This window comes from Oncorhynchus clarkii, chromosome 23 (assembly GCF_045791955.1).
Source record: "Oncorhynchus clarkii lewisi isolate Uvic-CL-2024 chromosome 23, UVic_Ocla_1.0, whole genome shotgun sequence".
NCBI lineage: Eukaryota > Metazoa > Chordata > Actinopteri > Salmoniformes > Salmonidae > Oncorhynchus > Oncorhynchus clarkii.
In genome coordinates, this window is record NC_092169.1 from 27,851,276 (window position 1) to 27,867,344 (window position 16,069).

General features: G+C 41.3%; 1 pseudogene; it reads right to left on the reverse strand.

Moving 5' to 3' along the window:
- Positions 1-578: 578 nt before the first annotated feature.
- The window catches only part of LOC139381110 (1-acyl-sn-glycerol-3-phosphate acyltransferase epsilon-like), a 60,157-nt pseudogene continuing 44,666 nt past the window's right edge, over positions 579-16,069 (reverse strand).

The window sequence follows — 16,069 nt, forward strand, 5'->3', positions numbered from 1 at the left end:
TCGCTGCCAGATAAGGCTCCGCTGATAGCCAGGTGTAGCGGTAAGATGTTGGGACAGCTTTATGTAGGCCGTTTGTGGACACTGTCAATGTTATAATGCAATTAATGTATTGTTTAGTGGCTTTGCTGGCATGCATCCCACTTATTTTTTTGCCCCACCAAGATTTACAAGCTAAAATCACCACTGCCTATTTGATACATTTGGGTTAACTTGCTCATGTCAAGCAACACATACCAGTTTGTGTAAAGGTCAAAATAACAAGGGATCGTTTTTTGAATGATCGGACAGTGAAACCAAAATAAATGAGTACCTAGCTGGTGAGACTTATTTATTTCCCAATTAATTTGGTGATGAAGCTGGTTTCCCAAGTCGTTCAGAAGGTGCTAACTGCTCATACCGGCGGCACGAGCTAGCTAAACAGATGGCTCTGTAGAGCATCTGTGAAGTCACACCCTCAAGAAGGCTCAACCAATCACCCAACAGGTACTATGTTGACTGATGAATAGTCAGGTTATTGACTGCACCCTTCTCATTCAACCAGTTTTCAACCAACTAAAAAATAATCCAAATTATTTTGAATGTCATTCCTTTATTACTAAAGTCTCAAAAACACAAATGAACACAAGCATGCTTGAATCATCACTGAACAAGTTAATGGTTTCTGATCAGGTTCAGTTATGTGCTATAGGGTAAAGGTGAGTACATAAGGTCGAAGTACATAAGTATGTCTCTTTGGCTGCACTGCATTAACAAGTATTAAAGGTAAGGCATAAGAGCAGCACAATCTTCTGAACGTTCTAAGCAGTGCATTAGATAGTTTTAGAGGGACATTTTCAAATTAACATAAAAAAATAGAAATCTATTCAATCAACATGCAAAGATTATAAACTTCAGAGCCTTCAATTTTCATTCCATATTTTTTTTTTAGGAATGTTTGATCTGTAGCGATGGCAGCGGTAGAAGGTCAGTACCACAACATTTCAGCAATACAGTCTATCCATGTACATATCAGAAAATAAACACATTTGACAATTTTAAAGAAAATACCTGAATTTCAAAGTAGACTTGAAACAAACTTCAAAGTGAACAATATACCATTGGAACCGAGCTGAATAGTAACATTTGTGATTCTGAACTTTTTATACAAAGCCATTTGGTAGACATTTCAAACAGCACTGCATGTGGGTGCGTTTGGTAGCCAGGATTTATTTTTTGACCAGTGACATACAAAAGCATGATACGTTATCATGCTGTCAAGTAATAACAGAATACAATAGAGACTTGGAGCTTTGCGCCAGTGTATGAAAAAGACATGGACATTGAAGAAAAAAAACCTCCTCTTAGCTTGATGAAACACCAAGAGGTACTTTATTTACCACAAAACATTTAAAATATTAAAACATTACTTTAGAAATTCCACAAGTTTCTCAAAATCAAGTGCTTTAAAACAAAAATATTCCAGCATATACTACTGCCCACCAAAAGCTCATGAACTGTGGCGCAGCAGTCTAAGGCACTGCATCTCAGTGCTAGAGGCGTCACTACAGACCCTAGTTCAATTCCAGGGTGTATTACAACCGGTCGTGATTGGGAGTCCCATAGAGCAGCGCACAATTGGCCCAGTGTCACCCAGGTAGGCCATTAATGTAAATAAGAATTAGTTCTTAACTGACTTGCCTAGTTAAATAAAGGTTAAATAAAATAAAAAAATAAAAAACTGAAGACTGTAAACTGAACATAAACTGTGGTGTGCAGAACAGTTCAAGTGCTGTCCAGTAGAGGGAGTCCCAGTACAGTCATTACATGGCGTCCTCAGTAGAAGCGAAGCCAAGGACTGACTAACTCCTACAGAAGGCATACATTTCTGTGGACAATTGACAGAATAGTTTCTACAATAATTGTTTTATTATTTACAATCAGCTTGTTTGCTTTTTTAATCAAATTGACAGAATTAAACAAATTTAATGAAGTAACGTTTTAACTGATTTGTCGTTACACATTGTTATTAAAGGAAGGATAAGTAAGCGAGGCCTTGGCGTGGCAGTTGCTATTACCACTGCCTAATTAAATCCTTATCGGAAGAGTCCTTTAATAAATAAGCTAAGAATATAAAAAGTCATGTTTATATTATGAAAAACAATGGAAATAGTATGTTTTTGTTATAGTGATGCATATTATGCAGTTGGCTTTGTATACAAAGAAATATTAATTATATATGGGGATCCTCTACAGTTGGCCTTCTCAATACATAGCTATCCATATCCCTTATGTAATCTATAACATGGCATAAAGGAATTGTACACAAAACTTCCTCTGAATAACAAGCTGTACCAACAGAATTTGTTTTAGAAAATCTAATGAAAATGTAGTACACTTGCAATCTTTAGGTCAACTACAAAAGACAATACAATATTGGTTTTTCAGGTAGAGCAGACCTGATTACAGACGTGTTGTTCCGCCTAAAATACCTATTCGATACCCCTGCACTTGTATCTAGTTTGGCAACAATTTGTGGAACTTTTGCAACAACTCAAACAAGTAAAACAAATACAGCAGACACCTTGGAACTTGGCATTAAAAAAAGAGAACATTAAACATGTATGGCTAAGTAACCATCACTAAAGACCTAAACCCTACATCACCCTCATGAACATATCAATCAATTGGATAAACACTAATCACTCTTTTTTAATGAGTACTGAATATTAAATCTATTCTCTAATGCTGGGTTCACATGCTTCTTAGAATAGTAAACTCGAAGCTAGCTTACTGGAAAGCTCAGACTCAGAGTATGATACATGTTATTGTTACATGTGAACTCCCCACTCCTATTTACTACTTGGAAACTCAAAGAACGTTTTTGGATGTTGTAAACTCAGTTCTGAACATTCTGGGAGCTTTTGGGGAGTTTCTATGTCCCGAGATGTCAATAATTCCAAGAGCACATGAGCGCAGCATAACATCTCAAACAGAGAGCTGAACTCTAACTCTAGTCAACTAATGAAAGATTACATCATGTTGAAAAGGGATGCTGGACACTGGACATGCAAAAGTACAGAATTGGCTACATTTATTATGTAACAGGCCTAAAGGGTTTAGGGAAGAAATCTATCGAGTCATACTTTATGGCTGAGATAAAGGGGGAAATTCAAGAAAGAAATATGCCTCATTTCAACATACCCCATTTATATTTTTCTCACCTTATCTGGATGCAAGTTCTGATGCACACAACAATAGAGCAAGAAACAAGCAGCACAAGAAACAAAACTGCTTCTCTCCCCCAATCTCTCTTACAGCTGTTTAGTTAGGAAATGAGCCATACATTTGGACAGAATTGTAGAAGCCCATAAACCTTAACAGCAACAAGTGCTTTGTTTGAAAAAAAAAAAACACACTCACCTTCTTGATGGGTGAGTGAAAGGGCAAGGTCTTTCCATACCCAGAGCAGATGGCATGATGACCACCACAAGCTTCCTATGGACTAACATTCACCCAGAGCCATCCCAACAGAGTCCCATACACCCAGGTTCGGACATAGAGTTTCCTGCCAGACTCCGTCATCAGCATTGGCAGTGTTAGCCCCCCAAAAAATAGCAGCGATGGCAACGTCTTCATAATACTCAGATGGGACCTTTGACCTTCTCCAGGGAATTTGCCTTTTTTGTCTGGATCCTCAGACTCATAGAAAGTAGTCAACATCCTGTGGATAAAGAGAAGGTTCATTTTAGAGTTAACACATATCCCCAGTTTGAGTATAAAATTAGCCAATCATACCAATTTATAACTGTAATTGTCAGTTCTAGGTTTGCAAATATTCGCTAATTCCGAGATCTTCCAGAAATTATGGTTGAAAAATTCACGCCATCAAATGAGAATAACCAAGAAGTCCGGACTCCTCCAATCAGATTTTCCCATAAACCTGGATATTCTGTGTGTAACGGATGTGAAACGGCTAGCTTAGTTAGCGGTGCGCGCTAAATAGCATTTCAATCGGTGACGTCACTTGCTCTGAGACCTTGAAGTAGTAGTTCCCCTTGCTCTGCAAGTGCCGCGGCTTTTGTGGAGCGATGGGTAACGATGCTTCGAGGGTGACTGTTGTTGATGTGTGCAGAGGGTCCCTGGTTCGCGCCCGAGTATGGGCGAGGGGACGGTCTAAAGTTATACTGTTACATGTGCACACTTTTATTGTGTAGTCAGGGCACTCATATGATTGAATGAGCAATCAAAACAGACCAGCTCTAACATCCTTAAAATTAACATTGCAGTCCACCATTTTAAGTGGTGGCAATAGATCTGATTCATTTTCCTAACATGAACTGAACCTTGGCCTACACGTGGAAATTGTGTATAGCAGGTTGGTCAGTGTCGTAATGTCAGACAGGATTAGAGAGAGGGGGTAAGTAAGAGGATACTCACTGGTCCTTGATCTCAAATCGCTTGTGCAGCCACCCACGGAAAAACACAGACTCCGGAGGAATTTCCTTAATGTCCACACGTTCAAAGTGGATGTGAACTCTTGGAGATTCCTTACACAGGAATTCTATCAAACAGAGAAAACATGAATGAGAGACAGAACAACACGAGGAAGAGCATAGGAGCCGAAGGCCACGTAGTCAGCCATCAAATCAAAAGTGTGTTCAACAGGTTGTTTATGAGGCACCATGTAGGTTCAGAAGATTATGGATGTGACCCTAAATTCTTCCGTCCTCCAACTCCAAATTAGGGAATTAAGCGACTACAATTTGCACTCAGGTGGTTTCCCCCATAATTTCCAAAACACTATAATCTGAGCATAATTTGAATGCCCATTTTAAGAAACTATAGAATCCTCAAGAGCCCTGCCTGCTGTGTTTCTCTTACAGGCCCTCAGATTAGCCTATAGGCCTATTCTTAATCATAGCACTTATTTGGCATTTTCATATGACTCAAACAATCAGCCAGATCCACGAGGGCAAAGGAATCATTAAAATCCTTATTGCACACTACTAGCTGGATTGCATAATGAAAACCTCCTGGGATATAAGAAAAGCCAAAGACCCCAAGTCACATCAGGCCAGATCAGTCTTTGCTAAGGCCGCACTCCTAGTCTCCTTCACACTTTTCAGATTACGAACATACCAGTACCGAATCTTTCTCCGTGTTCCTTTGATATCGGTGTTCAAATGTCATGATTTCTCTCTCTCTCCACCTATCGTCTTTTGCTTGCGTGTCCAAATACAACCGCATTGAAGGGTTGTAAAGATTCTCGTATCGTCTCAACAGCTCACACAGACACTCCTCCAAACTGGACAGACAATGGCGCTTAGCAAACCTCAAAATAAACGTCCATCTCTTCGTCTTTATAAGGAATGATACTTCGGGTCTCAATTTCCAGGTAGGAAAAAAACTGTGTTGAATGACAGAGCGTATTACAAAGAGTTGCCCCTTTTGTGACGAAAAACGGCATTGCAACGCTGCGCTACGCGCCGTCGGCCCTGTTTGCATATTGTCTGTAGACCCGTTTAGAGTTCAGAAATCGACATTTTCAAAAAGCAGACCTTCCAAAAATCTGCGTTTGAAACAATTTCACCTGCGTTTTATATTGAAAAACGATCAAGCGTCAATCGAGTGCTTCAATTGAGTGATCGGGGCGTGCAACTATAGTTTTCCTTCACAGAAAATACATTAGTGCAACACATTTGGCAGAAAATAACTTCATTTTCATCAGATTACAAGAGAAGTGCAATGCTATTTGGCTGGCAGCCACAAAAGAAAATGAAGCAAGGGCATTTTTTGTTGTTGCAAAAACAATGCATAGCCATCACATTTCTAATGCTTATCATAGAAAGAATGTAGCCAATGTTTTGCTAAAAGTAAATCTTGTATTTTACCTGAGAAAAGCAGGCTACATCGAAAAGTACCGGAGAAATGTAGCTACACATCAGTCCAGCACTGATGTCTGCTGATCGAATGCCTGTTCGTGAATGTCGAGCAGAAATTACAATAAAAAGCATTTTAGATCTAGGTTTACAAAACACAGAAATATAATTCTTAAGCGAAAAACACAGAATTCTGCGTTAATCCCGAAGTTTAATTTGCTAGTTATCGACGTAATTGGCTGAATTGAGACGGGGCATTATGTACCGCTAGCGTTCTGCCATCTGAAATCTGTACAGCTGCCACTGCTATCTTGATTTCCTTGTGTTTTTTCTAATCTCTGTCTGCTCCTCCCTCCTCTTTTCTGAGCAGAGCAGGCAGGCCCGTTGCCCTAGCAATTCCAGACTCCACACAGTGTGTACACATGCTGCTCCAGGGCCAGTACAGTTCTTCCGTCAAACAAGCATGCATCAACCTTTTGTTAATTTGCACAATGTCTCTTGTTCACATTCACTTGTAAATGTCAAAAAAAAAAAAATTACCTACACTACAGTTCAAAAGTTTGGGATCACTTAGAAATGTCCTTGTTTTTGAAAGAAAATCAACTCTTTTGTCCATTAAAATAACATCAAATTGATCAGAAATACAGTGTAGACATTGTTAATGTTGTAAATGACTATTGTAGCTGGAAACAGCAGATTTATTACGGAGTTTATACATAAGCGTACAGAGGCCCATTATCAGGACCATCACTTCTATGTTCCAATGGCACGTTGTGTTAGCTAATCCAAGTTTCACTTTAGAAGGCTAATTGATCATTAGAAAACCATTTTGCAATTATGTTAACACAGCTGAAAATGGTTGTGCTGATTAAAGAAGCAATAAAACTGGCCTTCTTCCCAGGTGGCACAGTGGTCTAAGGCACTGCATTGCAGTGCTAACTGTGCCACCAGAGATTCTGGGTTTGAACCCAGGCTCTGCCGCAGCCGACCGGGAGGCTCATGGGGCGACGCACAATTGGCCCAGCGTCCGGGTTAGGAAGGGTTTGGCCGGCAGGGATATCCTTGTCTCATCGCACACCAGCGACTCCTGTGGCGGACCGGGTGCAGTGCACGCTGACCAGGTCGCTAGGTATAGTGTTTCCTCCGACACATTGGTGCAGCTGGCTTCCGGGTTGGATGTGCGCTGTGTCAAGAAGCTTGGTTGGGTTGCATTTCGGAGGACGCATGGCTCTCAACCTTCACCTCTCCCGAGTCCGTACAGGAGTTGCAGCGATGAGACAAGACAGTAACTACTACTAATTGGATACCACGAAATTGGGGATAAAAAAATAAAAAAAATAAATGTTAACCCCTTTAACTGGCCTTTAGACTAGTTGAGTATCTGGAGCACCAGTTCGAATACAGGCTCAAAATGTCCAGAAACAAATAACTTTCTTCTGAAACTATTATTTTTCTGAGAAATTAAGGCTATTCCATGCAAGAAATTGCCAAGAAACTGAAGATCTCATACAACGCTGTGTAATACTCCCTTCACAGAACAGTGCAAACTGGCTCTAACCAGAATAGAAAGAGTGGGAGGCCCCGGTGCACAACCGAGCAAGAGGACAAATACATTAGTGTCTAGTTTGAGAAAAAGACACCTCTCCAAGTCCTCAACTGGTAGCTTCATTAAATAGTACCCGCAAAACACCAAACGTCAACAGTGAATAGGTGACTCTCGGGATGCTGGTCCTCTGTCCAGTGTTTGTGTTCTTTTGTCCATCTTAATTATTTTATTTTTATTGGTCTGTTATTTTCTTTGCAACCCTGCCTAGAAGGCCAGCATCTCGGAGTCGCCTCTTCACTGTTGACATTGAGACTGAGCAGATGCCAGATGGTGAGGAAAGGCATCACCTCCGCCACGCTGACCCTCAACACAGGGGTGTGTGCTTAGCCCCCTCCTGTACACCCTGTTCACCCACGACTACGTGGCTACGCACAACTCCAACACCATCATCAAGTTTGCTGACGACTCGATGGTGGTAGGCATGATCACCAACGACGATGAGTCAGCCTACAGGGAGGTGGTCAGTGACCTGGCAGTGCTGTGCCAGAGCAACAACCTCTCCCTCAAAGTCAGTAAGACCAAGGAGCTGATTGTGGACTACGGGAAATGGGAGGGCGAGTACGGCCCCATCCACATCACCTGTTCTGCCTGCGGCTATGCAACCCTGAACTGTTCACCGGACGTGCTACCTTGTCCCGAACCTGCTGTTTTAGTCTCTCTACCTCTCTCCACTTCTGAATGCTTGGCTATGAAAAGCCAACTGACATTTACTCCTGAGGTGCTGACCTGTGGCACCCTCTACAAACACAAATTATTATTTGACCCTGCTGGTCATGTATGAAGGTTTGAACATCTTGAGGAACGATCTGGCCTTAATGGCCATGTACTCTTATCTCCACCCCGTACAGCCAGAAGAGGACTGGCCACCCCTCAGAGCCTTGTCCCTCTACAAGGTTTCTTCCTAGGTTCCTGCCTTTCTAGGGAGTATTTCCTAGCAACTGTGCTTCTACATCTACATTGCTTGCTGTTAAGGGTTTTAGACTGGGTTTCTGTATAAAGCACTCTGTTACATCTGCGGATTTAAAAAGGGCTTCATAAATACATTTGATAACATGGCTGCAGTGGAGCAGGTCAAAAGCTTCAAGTTCCTCGGTGTCCAAATCACAAAAAACTTCAAATGGTCAAAACACACAAGATCGCGCCTCTTCCCCATCAGGAGGTTGAAAAAGTTTGGCATGGATTCTCAAATCCTCAAAAAGTTCTACAGCTGTACCATTGAGAACACCTTGACAGGGTGCATCACTGCCTGGTATGGCAATAGCGCCGCCCTTGATTGAATGGCTCTACAAAGGGTAGTACGGACAGCCTAGTACATCACTTGGGCCGAGCTCCTTGCCATCCAGGACATCAATATCAGGCGATGTGAAAGGAAGGCTCGGAAAATCGTTAACTCCAACCCCCAACCCATAGACTATTCTCTCTGCTTCCACATGGCAAGCGGTACCGTTACATCAAGTCTGGCACCAACAGGCTCTTGAACAGCTTACATCCCCAAGGACTAAGACTGAAAAATAGCTACACAGATTGAGTTAACCTTGGATCTTTATTGACCTTTTAGTATTGCACACTCACAGGACCCTACACACACCATCATCTCCTCACTCACACATAATATGCACATACTTTTATACTGACTCTCCACACACGCACACCTACAAGCTGCTGTTACTCTGTTTATCTTATATCCCGATGCCTAGTCACCTTACATACATATCTACCTCCATCTCGCCAGTATCCCTGCACAATGTAAATATGGTATTGGAACTGACCCGGTATATACAATTGAAGTCGGAAGTTTACATACACCGTAGCCAAATACATTTAAAAACTCAGTTTTTCAATTTTCCTGACATTTAATCCAAGTAAAAATTCCCTGTCAGTTAAGATGACCACTTTATTTTAAGAATGGGAAATGTCAGAATAATAGTAGAGTGATTTATTTCCGCTTTTATTTCTTTCATCACATTCCCAGTGGATCATAAGTTTACATACACTCAATTTGTATTTGGTAGCATTGCCTTTAAATTTGTTTAACTTGGGTCAAACGTTTTGGATAGCCTTCCACAAGCTTCCCACAATAAGTTGGGTGAATTTTGGCCCATTCCTCCTGAGAGCTGGTGTAACAGAGTCAGGATTGTAGGCCCCCTTGCTCGCACACACTAATTCAGTTCTGATCACAAATTCTCTAGGATCGAGGTCAGGGCTTTGTGATTCCCACTCTAATACCATGACTTTGTCCTCAAGCCATTTTGCCACAACTTTGGAAGTATGTGTGGGGTCATTGTTCATTTGGAAGACCCATTTGCGACCACGCTTTAACTTCATGACTGATGTATGGAGATGTTGCTTCAATATATCCACATAATTTCCTAGTGATGCCATCTATTTTGTGAAGTGCACCAGTCCCTCCTGCAGCACATCAGAATCTTCTAAAGCCATAACATCAGTTTCAGGAATTGTCCAAGCTGTTTAAAGGCACAGTCAACTTATTGTATGTAAACTTCTAAGCCACTGGAAATGTGATACAGTGAAATAATGTGTCTGTAAACAATTGTTGGAAAAATTACTTGTCAAGCAAGAAGTAGATGTCCTAATAGACTTGCCAAAACCATAGTTTGTTAACAAGAAATTTGTGGAGTTGAACAATAAGTTTTAATGACTCCAACCTAAGTGTATGTAAACTTCCGACCTAAACTATGTGTGTGTGTGTATACATACAAACATATACACACATACAGTACCAGTCAAAAGTTGTCACCTAGTCATTCCATTTTTTTTTTCCTTTACTATTTTCTACATTGTAGAATAATAGTGAATACATCAAAACTATGAAATACATTTGGTATCATGTAGTAACCAAAAAAAGTCAAAAAATCAAAATACATTTGATAATTGAGATTCTTCAAAGTAGCCACCCTTTGCCTCGATGGCAGCTTTGCACACTTAGTAAATAGTCAAAATAAATTAAAACCCTTGAATAAGTAAGTGTCCAAACTCTTGACTGGTACTGTATATAAATACATAAAATGCTGCCAGCTGATTCCTGATTTCGACAGGCTGAGAAATGCTGCCTGCCAGTCTGTCTCATCCTGAAACGTTCATTATATTACAGCTGGAGATCGAATTTGAATACTGAAACAAGTCTAAAAGAAATGTGAGATGATGTCTAGATGCTTTTTACAGTAGAGATCAAGTTAATAAATTGGGGTTTTAGGCTGGGTTTCTGTACAGCACTTTGTGACATCAGCTGATGTAAGAAGGGCTTTATAAATACAATTGCCTGGCTGGACTGATGAGCCAGTGGATTGCAAAGTCAGATGGAGGTAAATAGGCATTTTAATGCAGTAGATTTAGCTGGTGGTAACTTGTGGAATAAACACGGGCTGGAATGCGGTTTTAACCAATCAGCATTCAGGATCAGAACCACCTTTATTAAAGAGTAAAAATACCAGGAAATCTGCGCCAAGTGATTTTAATTTAAGAAATCTGCTCAAGTATTTCCATACATAATAGAAAGACACGTTAACGTATACAAATGTAAGCAAGGTTTGAAATTATTGTGTTAGTCAAATATATGTTTGGGCTTCTTGGTCAATTTTCAGTCAACAAATTATTTGTAATTATATCGGAGAGAAATGGTGAGGATACAGCACAAAATCCCAGCGGATGGTGGCTGTATTACATACAGTGCCTTGTGAAAGTATTCGGCCCCCTTGAACTTTGCGACCTTTTGCCACATTTCAGGCTTCAAACAAAGATATAAAACTATATTTTTTTGTGAAGAATCAACGAAATCCAATCATGAAGTGGAACGATATTTCAAACTTTTTTAACAAATCAAAAACTGAAAAATTGGGCGTGCAAAATTATTCAGCCCCTTTACTTTCAGTGCAGCAAACTCTCTCCAGAAGTTCAGTGAGGATCTCTGAATGATCCAATGTTGACCTAAATGACTAATGATGTTAAATACAATCCACCTGTGTGTAATCAAGTTTCCGTATAAATGCACCTGCACTGGGATAGTCTCAGAGGTCCGTTAAAAGCGCAGAGAGCATCATGAAGAACAAGGAACACACCAGGCAGGTCCGAGATACTGTTGTGAAGAAGTTTAAAGCCGGATTTGGATACAAAAAGATTTCCCAAGCTTTAAACATCCCAAGGAGCACTGTGCAAGCGATAATATTGAAATGGAAGGAGTATCAGACCACTGCAAATCTACCAAGACCTGGCCGTCCCTCTAAACTTTCAGCTCATACAAGGAGAAGACTGATCAGAGATGCAGCCAAGAGGCCCATGATCACTCTGAATGAACTGCAGAGATCTACAGCTGAGGTGGGAGACTCTGTCCATAGGACAACAATCAGTCGTATATTGCACAAATCTGGCCTTTATGGAAGAGTGGCAAGAAGAAAGCCATTTCTTAAAGATATCCATAAAAAGTGTCGATTAAAGTTTGCCACAAGCCACCTGGGAGACACACCAAACATGTGGAAGAAGGTGCTCTGGTCAGATGAAACCAAAATTGAACTTTTTGGCAACAATGCAAAACGTTATGTTTGGCGTAAAAGCAACACAGCTCATCACCCTGAACACCATACCCACTGTCAAACATGGTGGTGGCAGCATCATGGTTTGGGCCTGCTTTTCTTCAGCAGGGACAGGGAAGATGGTTAAAATTGATGGGAAGATGGATGGAGCCAAATACAGGACCATTCTGGAAGAAAACCTGATGGAGTCTGCAAAAGACCTGAGACTGGGACGGAGATTTGTCTTCCAACAAGACAATGATCCAAAACATAAAGCAAAATCTACAATGGAATGGTTCAAAAAATAAACATATCCAGGTGTTAGAATGGCCAAGTCAAAGTCCAGACCTGAATCCAATCGAGAATGTGGAAAGAACTGAAAACTGCTGTGCACAAATGCTCTCCATCCAACCTCACTGAGCTCGAGCTGTTTTGCAAGGAGGAATGGGAAAAAATGTCAGTCTCTCGATGTGCAAAACTGATAGAGACATACCCCAAGCGACTTACAGCTGTAACCGCAGCAAAAGGTGGCGCTACAAAGTATTAACTTAAGGGGGCTGAATAATTTTGCACGCCCAATCTTTCCGTTTTTAAATGGTTAAAAAAGTTTGAAATATCCAATAAATGTCGTTCCACTTCATGATTGTTGTTGATTCTTCACAAAAAAATACAGTTTTATATCTTTATGTTTGAAGCCTGAAATGTGGCAAAAGGTCGCAAAGTTCAAGGGGGCCGAATACTACGCAAGGCACTGTATATATATACTGTGGGGGCTGTGCGGCCCCCCAAAGAAATGCCACCCCACACCATGACTGACCCACCGCCAAACCGGTCATGCTGGAGGATGTTGCAGGCAGCAGAACGTCCTCCACGGTGTCTCCAGACTGTCACATGTGCTCAGTGTGAACCTGCTGTCATCTGTGAAGAGCACAGGGTGCCAGTGGCGAATTTGCCAATCTTGGTGTTCTCTGGCAAATGCCAAACGTCCTGCACGGTGTTGGGCTGTAAGCACAACCCCCACCTGTGGACGTCGGGCCCTCATACCACCCTCACAGTCTTTTTCTGACCGTTTGAGCAGACACATGCACATTTGTGGCCTGCTGGAGGTAATTTTGCATTGCTCTGGCAGTGCTCCTCCTTGCACAAAGGCGGAGGTAGCGGTCCTGCTGCTGGGTTGTTGCCCTCCTACGGCCTCCACGTCTCCCGATGTACTGGCCTGTCTCCTGGTAGCGCCTCCATGCTCTGGACACTACGCTGACAGACACAGCAAACCTTCTTGCCACATCTCGCATTGATGTGCCATCCTGGATGAGCTGCACTACTTGAGCCACTTGTGTGGGTTGTAGACTCCGTCTCATGCTACCACTAGATTGAAAGCACCGCCAGCATTCAAAAGTGACCAAAACATCAGCCAGGAAGAACAGGAACTGAGAAGTGGTCTGTGGTCCCCACCTGCAGAACCACTCCTTTATTGGGGGTGTCTTGCTAAATGCCTATAATTTCCACCCGTTGTCTATTCCATTTGCACAACAGCATGTGAAATTTATTGTCAATCAGTGTTGCTTCCTAAGTGGACAGTTTGATTTCACAGAAGTGTGATTGTCTTGGAGTTACATTGTGTTTTTTAAGTGTTCCCTTTATTGTTTTGAGCAGTGTGTGTGTATATATATATATATAATATTTAAATAAAATAAATAAACCTTTTTTATAATTATTTCCCGCAAGCCCTACCACCCCTCCCCTAAATGGAGTAAACTAACAATCAATAGCACTTTAGGCTTCTACTTTCAGTTTATACACATTTCCCAGACAATCTATTTTACAATAGTTATATTTTGTTTTATTTGTAACTGTACTATTTCACAACATTTCTGAACCTACATACATTTTACAAACCCCGTATGTTTTACATTGGTCATCTTGTTATTAGTCCCACCCTTCAGCTCCATTCAACCCCTCCAATCTAGCTCTTAACACCATCCATTTTGGATTTCTATTTGCCAAATATTCTCAACTGTGCTGTGATGCTTCACAAAAAGTACTGAACCTTTCTTTATATTCTCATAGCTTCAACAGATTGTAAATGAATTTTTTTTTTTGCAATAATAATTATGTTATTGACTGACTGACTTTTCAAATCACCCAGTATTGCAATCTGCAGCGTTAGTTCTAGGTAAATGTTGCAATTTTTCAGCCTTTCCTGGACCTGTGACCAAAAACGAGCTACATATGGACAGTACCAAAATAAATGATCTAATAACTCTGCCTCCTCACAGCAAAATCTGCAGAGCTGGGAAGATTGCATCCCCCATATGAATAAAAAATCCTCTCACTGTCACTGCGTTTATTTTCAGCAAACTTCTGTAAATATTTGTATGAACATAAGATTCAACAACAGACAAACTAAACAAGTTTCACAGACATGTGACTAACAGATATTGAATAATGTGTCCCTGAACAAAATCAAAAGTAACAGTCAATGCAGCTGGTGGCCACACCAGATACTAAGTAGTGCATTGCATTTCTACCTCATGGACTGCACCAGACTTGCCAGTTCTTGCTGTAAGATGTTACCCCACTCTTCCAAAGGAACCTGCAAGTTCCCAGACATTTTTGGGGGGGAATGGTCTTATCCCTCACCCTCCGATCCAACAGGTCCCAGACGTGCTCAATGGGATTGAGATCCGGGCTCTTCGCTGGCCATGGCAGAACACTGACATTCCTGTCTTGCAGGAAATCACACACAGAATGAGCAGTATGGCTGGTGGCATTGTCATGCTGGAGGGTCATGTCAGGATGAGCCTGCAGGAAGGGTACCACATGAGGGAGGAGGATGTCTTGCCTGTAACGCACAGCGGTGAGATTGCCTGCAATGACAACAAGCTCAGTCCGATGATGCTGTGACACACCGCCACAGACCATGACGGACCCTCCACCTCGATTCCGCTACAGAGCGCAGGCCTCGGTGTAACGCTCCTTCATTAGACAACAAACGCTAATTGACTGACATCCCTGGTGAGACAAAACCGCGACTCGTCAGTGAAGAACACTTTTTGCCAGTCCTGTCTGTCCAGCGACGGTGGGTTTGTACCCATAGGTGACATTGTTGCCAGTGATGTCTGGTGAGGACCTGCCTTACAACAGGCCTACCATCCCTCAGTCCAGCCTCTCTCAGCCTATTGTGGACAGTCTGAGCGCTGATGGAGGGATTACGAGTTCCTGGTGTAACTAGGGCAGTTGTTGCCATCCTGTACCTGTCCCGCAGGTGTGATTTTCAGATATACCAATCCTGTGCAAGTGTTGTTACACATGGTCTGCCACTGCGAGGACGATCAGCTGTCCGTCCTGTCTCCCTGTAGTGCTGTATTAGGTGTATCACAGTACGGACATTGCAATTTATTGCATCTTTCTTTTGGTGTTGTTCAGAGTCAGTAGAAAGGCCACTTTAGTGTCCTAAGTTTTCATAACTGTGACCTTAATTGCCTACTGTCTATAAGCTGTTAGTGTCTTAACCATTCCACAGGTGCAAGTTCATTAATTGTTTATAGTTCATTGAACAAGCATGGGAAACAGTGTTTAATCCCTTTACAATGAAGATCTGTGAAGTTATTTGGATTTTTATGAATTATCTTTGAAAGACAGGGTCCTGAAAAAGTTGAGTTTATTTTACATTTTTGAATCTGGCGTTGTTTTGTGTGTCAATTCATAATCCATGTGCCATGGAATAGGTACATCGGAAATCTCTTCCCAACTATTTTGCAATTTATATGGCACAGCTGTCAATTTTTTGGTCCTTAAATGAAATTGGTATACATTTTTATTTATCAACATTTTCTTTAACCATTTATGGTCTTTAATGTAGGGCCGGCAGACAACTTCCTTACTCCCCCCTTACACTTAACCACAATATTTGTATTATTAATTGTTCTGTCTTTTCAGGTGGATTAAACTGAAATTGCAACCAACTTTTTGAAGTTTGTTTAAAAAAAAAAAGCTATTTTGGAGATGATTTAGTTTTCAAACAACTGAAAGTAAGCAGTTGTAATCTGAATAAATGGAAAAGGGCCATTCTAGAACAT